This window comes from Mus musculus, chromosome 7 (assembly GCF_000001635.26).
Source record: "Mus musculus strain C57BL/6J chromosome 7, GRCm38.p6 C57BL/6J".
NCBI classification, from domain to species: Eukaryota; Metazoa; Chordata; class Mammalia; order Rodentia; family Muridae; genus Mus; species Mus musculus.
The window spans coordinates 6,730,525-6,743,740 of NC_000073.6; the positions used below are offsets into that span (position 1 = coordinate 6,730,525).

Genomic DNA, 13,216 nt, shown 5'->3' on the forward strand with positions numbered 1-13,216 from the left:
CCTCCCACACCCTGCCAATCAGACTGCTGTTGTCAAGGCAACAGCTTGGCGCCAAGGCACGGAGTTGACGTCAACGGAGTCAGTGTTAGGGGCCCCCAAGCAGAGTCTGGAAAAGGGGGATGGGATGTGGGTGTGAAGGGATGCAGCCCCCCCAAAAGAAATCGGGGTGAATCAGAAATACCTACTAATGATGCCCCAATGCAAAACCTGAGAAGAGAGAGAGGGAAAAACGACAAGCATATATTTGTCTAAAATCGGGAAAAAAGAAAAACCATGAAAAATCGAGACAGAAACACATACGTTGAGGTCTAACCACGAACGATAAAGGTGGAAGAAAGGACTTTTCTGCCTGCAACACCCAAGCACTAAGCTAATTTCCTTAATAAACGAAGAGCTATTGGAAACCAACAAGGGAAGGACAAAAGCAAAGCAAAAAAGGGGGCAAAAGAGACCGCAAGTCACAGGACAATGCAAATGGCTGGAAGAATCTTGACCTGACTGTCTGCATAGCGAAACGCCAACCTGAGATACCGGGTGAAGGCGGTTTATGGCAGCGCGCTGAATCGCATGTGGTCAACCATCATTGCGTGAATCCACTGCATAGAATAGCAAGAAATTGCGAGGAGAGCAAGCAGGTAGATTACCAAGCCTGCCTCTGATAGAAGACATTCCTATGTCACCAGGAAAAATAACGGAGGTATCGCTGCCATAAAGGACCTGGATCGGAATAGATCCCAATGAAATAAAACCCGTTGCCGAAGTTTGTAGAAACGAAATGGTAAGTGGTTTTTTTTTTCTTTCTCTCTTTCTTTCTCTCTCATTTATTTCTTTGTTAAAAAATATACAAATGTGGGCAAAGCTTCTGGAACAATTTGCAAAAAAAAAATTTTTAACTGGTTACCTCTAGGAAAAGGAATGGGGGAGGGGAGAACAGACTACAGAAAGATGATTTTGGCTTTATTCTCTGTGCCCATGAATTTCCTTGGCAGATAAATGGTATTTCTTCCCTGGCAGTAAAATCGATGAATTATTAAAAGTTTGTTAATGTACTATTGATGGAACCATTTCACTGCCAAGAAATTTAAGGGAATAAGCACAGGTGTGTGAAAGACTAATTACAGGGGTATTTACGGAGCATCTTTTCTTATGACTAAGAATGTACTCTGCAGAACAGATTTGAATTCCAGTAAATCCACAAATTGTATTTTTGTGTGTCTGCTAAAACTCCGGGTTGTATTTTTTATTAGACACGTAAAATGCACTGTTTTAATTTTAAAGGAAAAAATGCAAGACCGTGGTCCATGGGTTAAAAGCGATTTTACCTAAGAGCATAGCTAATCTGATACCTCGGATTCAGTTTTATATTTATACTGAAAGACTTAGCCGTGCTTGCTTGCTTGCTTGCTTGCTTGCTAGATGATAGTGAAGTGGTGGGTTTATGGATAGGGTATGCAGTTTTAATTCCCCAGTCCTGAGATGGGGTTTCTCACCTCACACAGATTCATAAGCATAAAACATGAATGAACAAGGCATACCGCGCAAGTGAATGTAACACTATGCTTAGGTCTTTGACTATTCATTCTGCTCCCCGGGAGAGCTGTTTAAACAATGCCTATGCTTAGGACCCCCACAGTGATTGATTTTGGAGGCACCCCCCCCCCAAAATCTTGTTAAAGTCTTTGGGGGGTGTTAATTTAACATACTCAAAAGGACTGGACCCTCTCTATTTGCAAAACCAGTTTATCTCTAGGTCCTGGCTCATCAGCTCTCTGGGAAGTCAGTAGGCTGTAAGAGCTCCCGCAGAGATAAGATCTCCCCTTTGCCTCAGTATTTTCCATGCTTACTATCGCTCCAAACTGTACACAGTCTCTTTTCACCCACTCCACAGCCTCACTACATGTCTTTGGCTCATATACGTGTCATGAAGACTTCTCTTTCATTTCCCTGGAATTGTATGACAATTTCACCAACTCTCTTGATGCTTAAGCTGGCAATGAGATTGAACATCTGAAATGCAACAGTAACAACAACCTGTCTATTGTCTCTCATCTCAGGTGACACTGTATGGTTCTCTACATGCGTGGCCTCTTCCCCTATCTTAGCTTACTTTTCCTTGACTCACTTTCCAAGCAGCTGGATGTTCTCATGGAAGAATGTGACCACCGTTCTTACACAACCTCTCCCTAGGTAGCCACCTATTTCCTAACCTAGTCACAAGGTTTAAATGCCTAGTCACACGCCAGTAAATCCTAAATTCCAATCCTATGTTACAGAACTCTCCATACAATCCCAATCTAATATATTCAACAATCCCCGTAACAGCAGATGCTCCCTTCATGTATTTAGCAGACAACTCAAAAGCACTTAAAACAGCATGTTAGATGGCTGGGGTGGCTGTAGTTCATTTGGTACAGTGCTTGCCTAGCATGCGTGAGACACTGGGTTCAATCCTGAGTATCAAACACCTTTTTTTTTTCCTTTTCTTTTATCCTCATGTCTAAAAAGATTACCAGTTGATATAGGCAAAAATCTCACAATTTTGTATTTCTTACATCTCAGGATATCCTACTCACTATATCCAAAACACACGCCAACCTCATCCCATATATTTCCACCCAGTTTTCCTACTAAAGTTTTTTCTGTTCTAAACTCTTCCTTCTGATACTCGCCACACTGCACTGAACCGATTTTTGAAGGCACACAAAGATCTTTCAAAGAAAAAAGAAAAAAAATATCTTTTCCCCCCTAGTCTGAGTTACCTTCTGACCCCATACTGTCAACAAAATGCAAAGGACCGTGGTGCCTCTCAATGTCTTGAAACAGCATCAGACATTGGTACTATAAAATCCAACAATTTTTTCCTTAGGATCTCTGGCTTTTATGTCTGAAGAAACTGGCCCCTAAGAAAGTTAATGGTGATTCTAACATTCTAATAAATACTAGGTCTTAGGGATTTAAAAAAATGTATTGTTGTATTTCTAATGTCTTTATGTTTCTGTATCAGGGTGTCTTCCTGAACCTTCTACTTTGTTCCACTGGTCTACTTGCCCACCTTTGTGTATCAACACACCATGTTCATTAATAGCGCTTTATGATGCTGACTTTTGAAGGGCTGCTCCTCTCTGGTTTTCTAAATGCTCCCCAATGTTCCTCACCTTGTTGCTTCCAAATGAATTTTTCAAATGGGTTTGTCAAGTTTGATGAAATATCCTCCCGAGATTTGTGTTCATGTTTTATTAAGGCTGGAAAGTGATTTAGATAAGGCAGCAAACGCCGTGTTATCAAACACCTTCATCTCAGACCACGGTCTGTGCTGCCTTCTCTTCATATCCTACAGATATGAACAAGATAATATGATTTTTTTTCTCCTATAAAGGTCCTACTTGCCTTTAGGAAATATTTTTCCTATTCATTGTTATCAGTTATTTCTACTTGGTTATTCTGAAAAAAAATTCAGATTTATAGAAGTTGTCAAGATAATACAAAGATTACTATTGCAATTTTGCCTGGATGAAAAAATCTCAACAGAACCTTGGCACAGGACACCGTAAAAAAGAAATCAATAATAGGACAAAACTCCGAGACTACAGACTCTGCTTGGGTTTTACCCATCTTTCTATTAATATCTGTATCACAAACAGGACCCCCAACACCACACATACACAAAAACAGGACCTCTAATATCACCCCCACAAAACACGCCACACACATACACACACACACAAGACACAGTTCATTTGGTACAATGCTCGCCTAACATGCATTAGACACTGCGTTGAATCTCTAGTATCAATCGCCATTTTTTTTTCTTTTTCATTATGCTCAAAAACAACATCAGTTGTTATAGGCAAAACACAGGACCCCCAGCACCACACACACACACACACACACACACACACACACACACACACACACACGAGTACATTTCATTTGGTACAATGCTTGCCTAACATGCATGAGACACTGGGTTTAATCTCCAGTATCAAATTCCATTTTTTTTTTGTTGGTTTTTCCTCATGTTCAAAAACAGTGTCAGTTGTTATAGGTAAAACACAGGACCCCCAGCACCACACACACACACATACACACACACACACACCCCACAGGACCCCCAGCTCTACCACTAAATAATCCACACATACATAAACACACACACACACCCCACAGGACCCCACAACACCATACACACACACAAACACCAAACAAACAAGACCCCACGCCAAACACCAAACAACCCACCATACATACAAACACACACACACACATACACCACAGGACCCCCCCCAACACCACACAAACACAACACAGGATCCCGCAACACCATACATACACACACACACACAAACACCAAACAGGACCCCCCCAACACCAAACAACCTACCATACATACAAACACACATACACACACAAATACAACACAGGACCCCCAACACCACACACACACACACACACACACAACAAACAACCCCCCCCAACACCACACACACACACACACACACACACACACACACACACACACACACACCAAACAAACAAGAGCCCACACCCAACACCAAACAACCCACCATATATACAAACACACACACAAACACAAACACAAACACACACACACACACCACAGGACCCCCCAACACCACACACACACAACACAGGACCCCGCAACACCATACACACATACACACACACAAACACCAAACAGGACCCCCCCACACAACACCAAAAAACCTACCATACATACAAACACACATACACACACAAATACAACACAGAACCCCCAACACCACACACACACACACACACACACACACACACACACAAATACAACACAGGACCCCTAACACCACACACACACACACACACACACACACACACACACACACTCAGGCTCTCAGAGTTTCTTAGCATTCCTTATTTTTCATAAACTTGGCTGTTTTGGTGTGTACAAAGAGACATGTTGCATAGAATATTTCTCAGTTTGGGTTTATATGATGTTTTTCTCATGATCTGACCTGTGCTATACATTTTTTTTGAAGGGAATATTAGCCATTGCTGTCTGCATGTTGATGTTTGAGCCGGTGAACTGACTGGCGGTTTTTGTTAACTGATTATCTTTCTATAGACTTCCCTGGAATTTTTAAAATGCTAATATCTACACTAATTATTTTGTTTTATTTTGTTTTAATCTTTTGTTAACAATTGTATCTCTGTGGTGAGACGAAATAAGTCTGATCCTAAACCTAAGAGAAAGGACAGTCATATTTGCCATCGAGTATAAATGTCTGCTGTGGACATTTTGGCAGAGCCTCTTTATTGGAGGTTATAAAAATCCTAGCTTTAAAAAAATGTTACCATTCATGAATTTAATTTTATGGCTTTTCTGTATTTGTTGAGATTTGATGATGTCCTATCTACTAAGGATGTGAATCACAGCAGTTTCTGAGATTAAAATGTGTTTACATTCCTAAGCCCTACTTAACCGTGCTTATGAGGTTCTGGTTTATCCACATGTGCAGCTGGATCCCATTTTTTGTGTCTCACTTCACACTTTTATTATTATTATATTGTCCTTGTCTGGCTTGGGTATCAAAGTTATACAAGCCTTATAAAATACTTTACAGTTTATAATCTTTTCTTTCCAATGGGAATTATATTTTTTATTGATACAGTTCTTGGGTTTTTTGCTGTTTTGGTTTTTTTTTTTTTCCCCCAGCTTTGCCAAAGACTTGATGTCTTTGTTTTTTTTGTAAAAGTGGCTTTTGATTCTACCGACCACATTCTTTCTTCTTTGTCATTTAATTTACTTTTGATTTCTTTCCTAGTTATTTGAGCTCCTTTTTCTAGCTTCTTGAGTTGCATATTTATCTCATTTATTTTTATTTTCTCTTAATTTTTAACATATGAATCCAAGGCTATAAATTCTCCTCCAAGTGCCACTTGAACCAGATCCCACATACCTCATCGTGGTTCAGATCTGCACTTTGTTTCCATTAATGGAGTAAAGGAATGTGTTTACGATTTTGAATTCTACGTTTAAAAAAAAAAGAAAGAAAAGAACTGTCTTTTGAATGTAGATTTTGAAAATCTACTGCATTGCAGTCAAATACAACTAGTCTATGCGATTTGCCATTTCCGTAAGGCGTCCTTTCTCTTAGGGTTTGATTGATTTTGAATTGTTCAAGGTGTTAGATAAGAAACAGTATTCTCTAATTGCTAGAAATTAATTTGCATTTATATTCACAAGACCAAACTTGCTAATTATGTTTATATTTCCACTGTTGTAATTTTTTGCCTGCTTCATCCATTCACTCTAAATAGTTCCAATTAGTACAAACTAATATGCTTCTGCTTTTTATCCATTGCTTCCTGTAATCTTTGCTTTAAGTATTTCAAAGTCACATTGTTAGGTGTGAACAAGTCCAGAGCCCTTTTGTTAAATGACACCAGGGAGCAGATCCTTTTACACTAGTAATTATTGACATATTTATCTAATATGCCTCTTCTTTTTCATTTTCTCCTTCCCAGCTTTTTGCTGGGTTGGCTGAATTTACCTTATTGTTTTTTATTTCCTTCTGTTTGTTTGTTCTATTCTTTTATTTATTTTCTATTAATTCTTTAAATTCTTAATTTATATATAAAAAAGACATTAAAAAATACTAAATGTATTAAAGCAAAGATTATGGCATACCTTAACAATGCATTGAATTTCTCATCTCTATCATCATTTTGTTATACCTTTTATGTTTTTGGTTTTTTTCCAGTTAGGTTTGGCTTTTTGTTTGTTTTGAGACAAGGTCTCTCTGTGTAGCCCTGGCTGTCTTATAACTTGCTATGTAGACCAAGCTAACCTTAAACTCACAGACTTCAATCTGCCCCTCTCTGCCTCCTGAGCACTAGGATTAAAACGCATGCACCACAGCACCCAGCTAGCTATACCCTTTAACCTCCAACCACCCCAAAATCCATAGTAGAAAATATTAATCATATGGTCTGATGGATTGCCAAGGCATTCATTCTTAAGTGACCCCCCTCCTTTCTTCCAGGTTCACCCTACTCCCCATTTCAACACCTTTAAAAGATATTTTAAAGTATTTTGAGTATCTGCAGAGCCAGGTAAGGGGTTTAAGGATGCTGCGTATAAGTTTTCTCTTTGTCCTGACAATATTACTCCTTTGCCATCTAATACTGGAGATGAGACCTTCCTGTCAGGCACAATGCCTCTTTCTAAGACTGCTGTTTTTTTGCCACAGCCTTTCATATAGGAATATGGTTGGGATATCAGTGACCAGTTGGGATGTGATATCTCTCTTCTATTCGGCAGAATTCTTAGCCAGCCCTCTATTTTCACCTCATTTCTATTTTTCTCCACCTCTTAGAGCATGATAATAGTTTCCCCTTTTGTTTATGAAAGCAGTTTGTTGCTTTTTACAGTTCTACTTTTTAGATTTTTTTAAATGCGTATGGGTGTTTTGCCTATCTATGCATATTTGCCTCATATGTATGAGGTATCTTAGAGAGCCTGAAACAGGGTGTTATACTCCCCCCTGGAACTGGAGTTCTGGGATCTAAACCTATGTCCTCTGCAAGAGCAACAAGCACCATTAACTTCTGGTCCATCTCTCTAGGGTCTGCTTTTAAGATTCTTGAAAGATACAGTATCCATAAAATGTTTATATATATATTATATATATATACACATATATATGTATATATACACACACATGCATACACACACACATATATTATAATATATATAAAACATTCTAGTAGAAACTTTAAAATTGAAAAAAAAATTATCCATTGTCATTAAATATCTCTATCATTAACATATTTTAAATACTATTGTAAAATTACCTCTCTCATCCCAAATTTATACTAAAGTAGACTTTTGCTCAGAGTATCAATCAACAGATTCACAGGACCACATCAATCAAAATTATTTCTGTTTAGGATGTAGAGATAGCTAAGTCAGCAGAGCACTTGTGCTGTAAGTGTGAAGACCTGAGTTCGACCCCCTGCACCAACATAATAAAGAGATGGTCGCAGGACATATTTGTAATCCTAGTGCTGGAGAGAGAGACAGAACCATCCCTGGGGCTTACTGGCCAGCAAGTTTAGCCTAATTGGTGAGCTTTGAGTTCAATGAGAGACCTTGGCTCAAAATATAAAATATAGAGATTGAAGAAGACAAGGGACAATGACTCCTAGTATTTGCCTGCATACACACGTACACATGAGCACACACAGTATTGTCTTTGTTGCTTATAACAGTTGTTGCTTCCAAGCGTACAGTGCCATTTTCCTGAGGCTATATGACCTGTGATACCATAACAGGCTGAAGGCTCAAGCAAATGAAAATTCCAGCTGTTCCCTATCAAGTCTGACACCGAAGACATTTGCCGAGATGTAAAACGATGCTACCAGGTAATCTGTCTCAAAAAGTCAGTTTTCTTTTTTAACTTAAAGTGTTTTCTTAGCTTGTGGTGGCTTTATTACTACTATTTTAAATTAGTAAACGTACACTTAAAATTGTTTGATTTCTTGCCTTTTAAGGTAGGTAAGAACCAATGGATCACAATAGCTTATATTTATGCCATGCCAATGGTTATGCTTCGGTATACACTTATCAACCTCCATATTGCCTTTTATAATGGGTATATTTATTTACATTATCTAACAAGACTTCTCTTCTCTCCACACCCATGACCATATATTGGTTTTATAACAGTCATTCTAGAAGGTACGAGGTGACATCTCATCCTGGTTTTAGCTTGCCTTTTTGCCGTGATTATTAACGCTAGCGTGCTTTAATGTACCTGATGGCATCTTCTGATAAATGTCTGTTGGAGTCCTTTGTCGTCATTGTCATTTTAAAATTCCTTGGGCGGGGAAGAGGGATGGAATATTACTCAACTGGGAAGAAACAGAAGTCACAAGTCTTGCAGAAAAATGGGTGGAATTGGAAAATAGGAAAGAAATGACTCAAACTCTGGGAAAAAGAAAGCACAGTACCTTGGTCTCCATATGTAGATCCCAGCCTATGATGTATACATGTGTATGTATATATGTGTTTGTAATGTTTATATACATATGTATATATTATATATATTAGTAAATTGATATATACACAGAGAGATATAAGTGTGAATATAGTGTAATATTTAAAAAGGAGACCAAGTAAAGGTTATAGGTGATAAGGAGGGGCAGAAGGCAGGTAAAGGACACATAATTTATAAAGATAAGTGCTTTTCTAGTTTCTAATCTGTTGTAGTTTTCTTTGTGTGTGTGAATATGTGTGTGTGCACGTGCGCATGTGTGTGTGTGTGTCGTAGCTAAGTACATAAATGCGTAAGTGACGGTGACAAACATAAAACCAAAGCAAAGTTTCAGGGCCTCGTCTCAACCTTTGTAACTAACTGTACAGCAGCTCACTGGCATGGATGACGTTTGGGACTTGGCTCATGTCTGAGTGTCCTTAAACAAGCTGTGTGCCGTCTTTGTCAGACAGCTAATTAGAAGAAGGTTATTTTATTTTTAAAAAATAATTTTTATTGTTGCTATTGAGTTACTTATGTATTTAGGATACTAGCTCCTTGCTAGGTATATGGCTTATGTGGATTTTCTCTCATTTTATACATGGTCTTTGCACCGTACAATTCCTCTATTGTGGGGAAGTTTCAAATTGGCTTTTTATAATCCCATTTATTTATTTATTTATTTACTTACTTACATATTTATTTGTGAGTTAGGTATCAAGCATTTTTTTAATGTCTAAAAGACAAGTAGTCTTATATGGAATCTAAGTGTGTGTGTGTCCACATCTTGGTATGTAAAGGTCAGAGGACAACTTTCAGGACTTGGTTCTCTTCTCTCACCATGTGGATCCAGGATGTTGAACTAAGATTGTAGTCAGGCTTGGTCGAAATCACCTTGACCCACTGAGCAATCTTGTAGGCCCTCTTCTTTTTTTTGTTTTTTCCCCCCATAAACTCTACTGTTAAGTAAAAAGTACTGATTTCTCTATGTTGATTTTGTGCCCTGCAACTTTATCCTTATTAAAGCAATTTATTAATTCTGTCACGTGATTTTTTTTTTTTTGGTCATCTTTAAGGCTTTCTGTATAAAAGAACTTGTCAGCTACAGACAGATCATCTTACTTCTTTATCTTGTAATGCCTTTTGTTTCTTCTTTTTTTCTTTCTTTCTTTTTTTTTTTTTTTTTGTTTATTTGTTTTTTGGGTTTGTTGTTGTTGTTGTTTTGGTACCAAAATACCAACTTATTTTTATTTGGTCAGGAAATTTAACAATATAAAAAAGTTAAGGTTTCCTTGAAGTCACAGTCACTTTCCAAAGATTCAATAGTAGAAACAACCAAACGCTGCCACAACACAGAATAAGTTGTTGTTCATGAAAAAAAATCCTGAGTGGAGTTGTCTGTGTCTGCATCCCAGAAACAGCGAGCAGCCATGAATACTCCTTCACCTCTCTGTTCTCCAGTCACCACTTGCACCACCATTTTATTCCGGTCATATCCCAATTCTTTTAGCTTATCTTTAGTCATTTCTGATAGACGCTTTGTGAGGTGAGGTATTTCATCTGGAGAATATTCAGTACTTGCCAATTCTTCCTTGAGCACAGCATGGATGCAGTCTTTAACCACAGAGGGTCTAAACCTTTGCTGGAAAATGGGCCTCAGAATATAGATGTTCTCGGACTCCTCTGAGTTCTTGTTGACCTTGCACAAGCCCTCGGAGGGGTGAGCCCTTAAGGACTGGCCATGGAAGGACACAGCCATATCCCTGAATCTGGATCCAGCAGCTCTCTAGAAGGAAGGCCCCCTTTTGTGTTTCCTGATGCAGTTGTTCTGCGTCAGGATCCTGTTTGCAAGAAGTGGTAAAAGAATGCATTTCTGTCTTGTCAGGCACAGTGGTAAGTCAAGCATTTAATCTCAGCATATGGGAGGCAGAAGCAGGAGGATCTTTGTGAGTTTCAGGGTCAGCCTGATTTACACTGGGAGCGCCAGGACAGCCAAAGCCACATAGAAAGATCTTGTCTCTCACCTCACCCTACCCCAACGTGTTTTTTGTCTTGATTCTTAGAGGAAAAACTTTCATGATTTTGTCTTACCATCATTATTTTACTGTATGTTAGCTAAACATGGCCTTTGTGATGCTGAGGTACACTCCTCCCACACTTAAATCACTGGCCTTTTATTCTGAAAGGATGTCGAACTTAAGTCCTCTTTGTCCATCTACAGACTTTTGGGGTGACCATGTTCTATTGAAGTGTTTGTCACGGTGCTTGACTTGTGGTTGATTGTGAAGCCATCCTTCCTCATGACCATACATACACCACTCCCTTCCCCCTTGATACACTACATGATCCTTTAATGGGCTAAATTTGATTTCCTAGTGTTTTGCAGAAGATTTTGCACCTGTAGTCATCAGGAATAGTGACCTGTATTTTCTGGTAGTGTCCTGGCCTAGCTTTAGTGTTATCGTAATGCTACCCTTGGGAAATAGATGTAAGAACGTTCCTTTCTCTGCAGTACTTTTGAATGTGATATCTTAACATTGCTTTGTCTTCAAGTAGTTGGTCGAATTTACAGCTAAGGTCTTCACGTTCTGGGCTTCTCTCTTGGGAAGTTTTGAATCATAGATTCACTCTCCTTCTTAACTATCTACTTGGTTAGATTTTCTAGTTCTTTTTTTTAAGATTCAGTTTTATTATTTTTAAGATGCACATGTATACATATGCATGAGAAAGCTTGCACAGAACGTGTGAACTTGAGTGTCAGGTTCAAGGAGACCAGGAAAAGGTGATGGATCCTGCAGCTGGAGTTATAGACAGTCACCTTCCTGCCCCACATGGTTGTTTGGGTCCTGTGCAGCAAGTGATCTTAACCACTGAGCCATCTCTCCAGCCCCAATGTTTTTACTTCTAGATAAAATTACAGGCACCCTCTATTTATGATGACACTGTGTACAAATAAATCCTTTCACTCTAAAGTGAAAATATCTCAAGTTCAAAATAACTCTAGGGGCTGAGAGATGGCTTAGCAGTTAAGAGAACTTGTTGCTCTTAAAGATGACCGAGGTTCAAGTACCAACACCCACATGGTGCTCACACTATCACCTTCTGGTTTCAAGGGATCTAATGACCTCTTCTGGACTCTTTGAATACCAGGCACATACATGGTACACATAGATGCAGGCTTAACACTCATACATATTAAATACATTAAATTGTAAAAATTCCACCTAGCAATACTAGTTTAATAATACAGAACAGGGTGAGATATCTGTTTCTAGCTGGTGATGTAGCTTAGTTGGTACAGTAGTTGTCTAGCCTTCACAAAGCCCTAGGTCTGACCTCTAGCACTACACAAACCTACACGTGGTTACGCACACCCATAATCACAGCAATTGGGAGGTCAAGACAGACGATTAAGAAGTTCATGGTCATCCTTAGCTACATAGTAAGTTTGAGTCCAGCTTGGGCTACATGAGATTCTGTCCCAAAGAGGGCAAAATAAATTAAAACTTTAAAAAAGAAGATATCTGTTGTTTAGCCTCATGATCATGTACCTCATTGGGAGTGATGGCTTCCTGCCCAGATTCCTTAGAGATCATCATAATACATATTGCTACCCTGTGGGAAAAAATTAAAATTCAAAATACAATTTCCAATGAATGCAAATTGTACTCTCTGGGTCCTGAAGTCAGAAATAAAATGTAAGCCAAGCTATCGGAAGAAAGCATTGATATCAATAGGCAGAGTCCATATAAGCAAAAAATGGATTTAGCTGTCCTTCAATTACGATTTGGGCACCTACCACTGATAAGGGAAAATGCCAGGCTGTGTGCATGGCTCCTCGTGCATGAAATTAAAGTGGTCCCCATGTGAATTCATGTATTTAGTTATGTATGCCTTTAGAGATTTTAGTCTGTAGCTTGGAAGGCACATCCAGCAGGGAAGCTGACAGATAAACTTGTAAATATAATGTTAACTGTTTAGGAGGAGGAGACTCAGATAGGGGAGGGTTGTTTCTATGGTGGACACGGAGTGATCGGAAAAGGCTTCTTTGAGAAAGAGAAGAAGCTAAGACTAAATTTTAAGAAGAGACAGGTGTGGGGACATCCCAGATGGATACAATTGCCCTGTACAAACCCATAAATGCTAGAAAAATAAATGAAAGAGAGAGGAAAGAAAGGAAAGCA

The 13,216-nt window shown here is 38.8% G+C and overlaps 1 protein-coding gene and 1 pseudogene across 22 annotated transcripts in view; one reads left to right on the forward strand and one right to left on the reverse strand.

Moving 5' to 3' along the window:
* The first annotated feature begins 34 nt into the window (after window positions 1-34).
* Window positions 35-13,216, forward strand: part of Usp29 (ubiquitin specific peptidase 29) — a 236,662-nt gene continuing 223,480 nt past the window's right edge. For 4 of the 22 annotated variants that reach the window (XM_017322416.1, XM_017322417.1, XM_017322421.2 and 1 more), the window contains exons 1-2: window positions 37-778; window positions 8,283-8,421. The gene's annotated coding sequence lies outside the window, so the exon portion shown is untranslated. Of the gene's footprint in view, window positions 779-7,040; window positions 7,111-8,268; window positions 8,422-13,216 lie in introns of all 22 variants that reach the window. The other 18 variants (NR_153506.1, NR_153507.1, NM_001360502.1 and 15 more) reach the window with 14 other exon arrangements.
* On the reverse strand, window positions 10,253-10,829 carry Gm51257 (predicted gene, 51257; annotated as a pseudogene).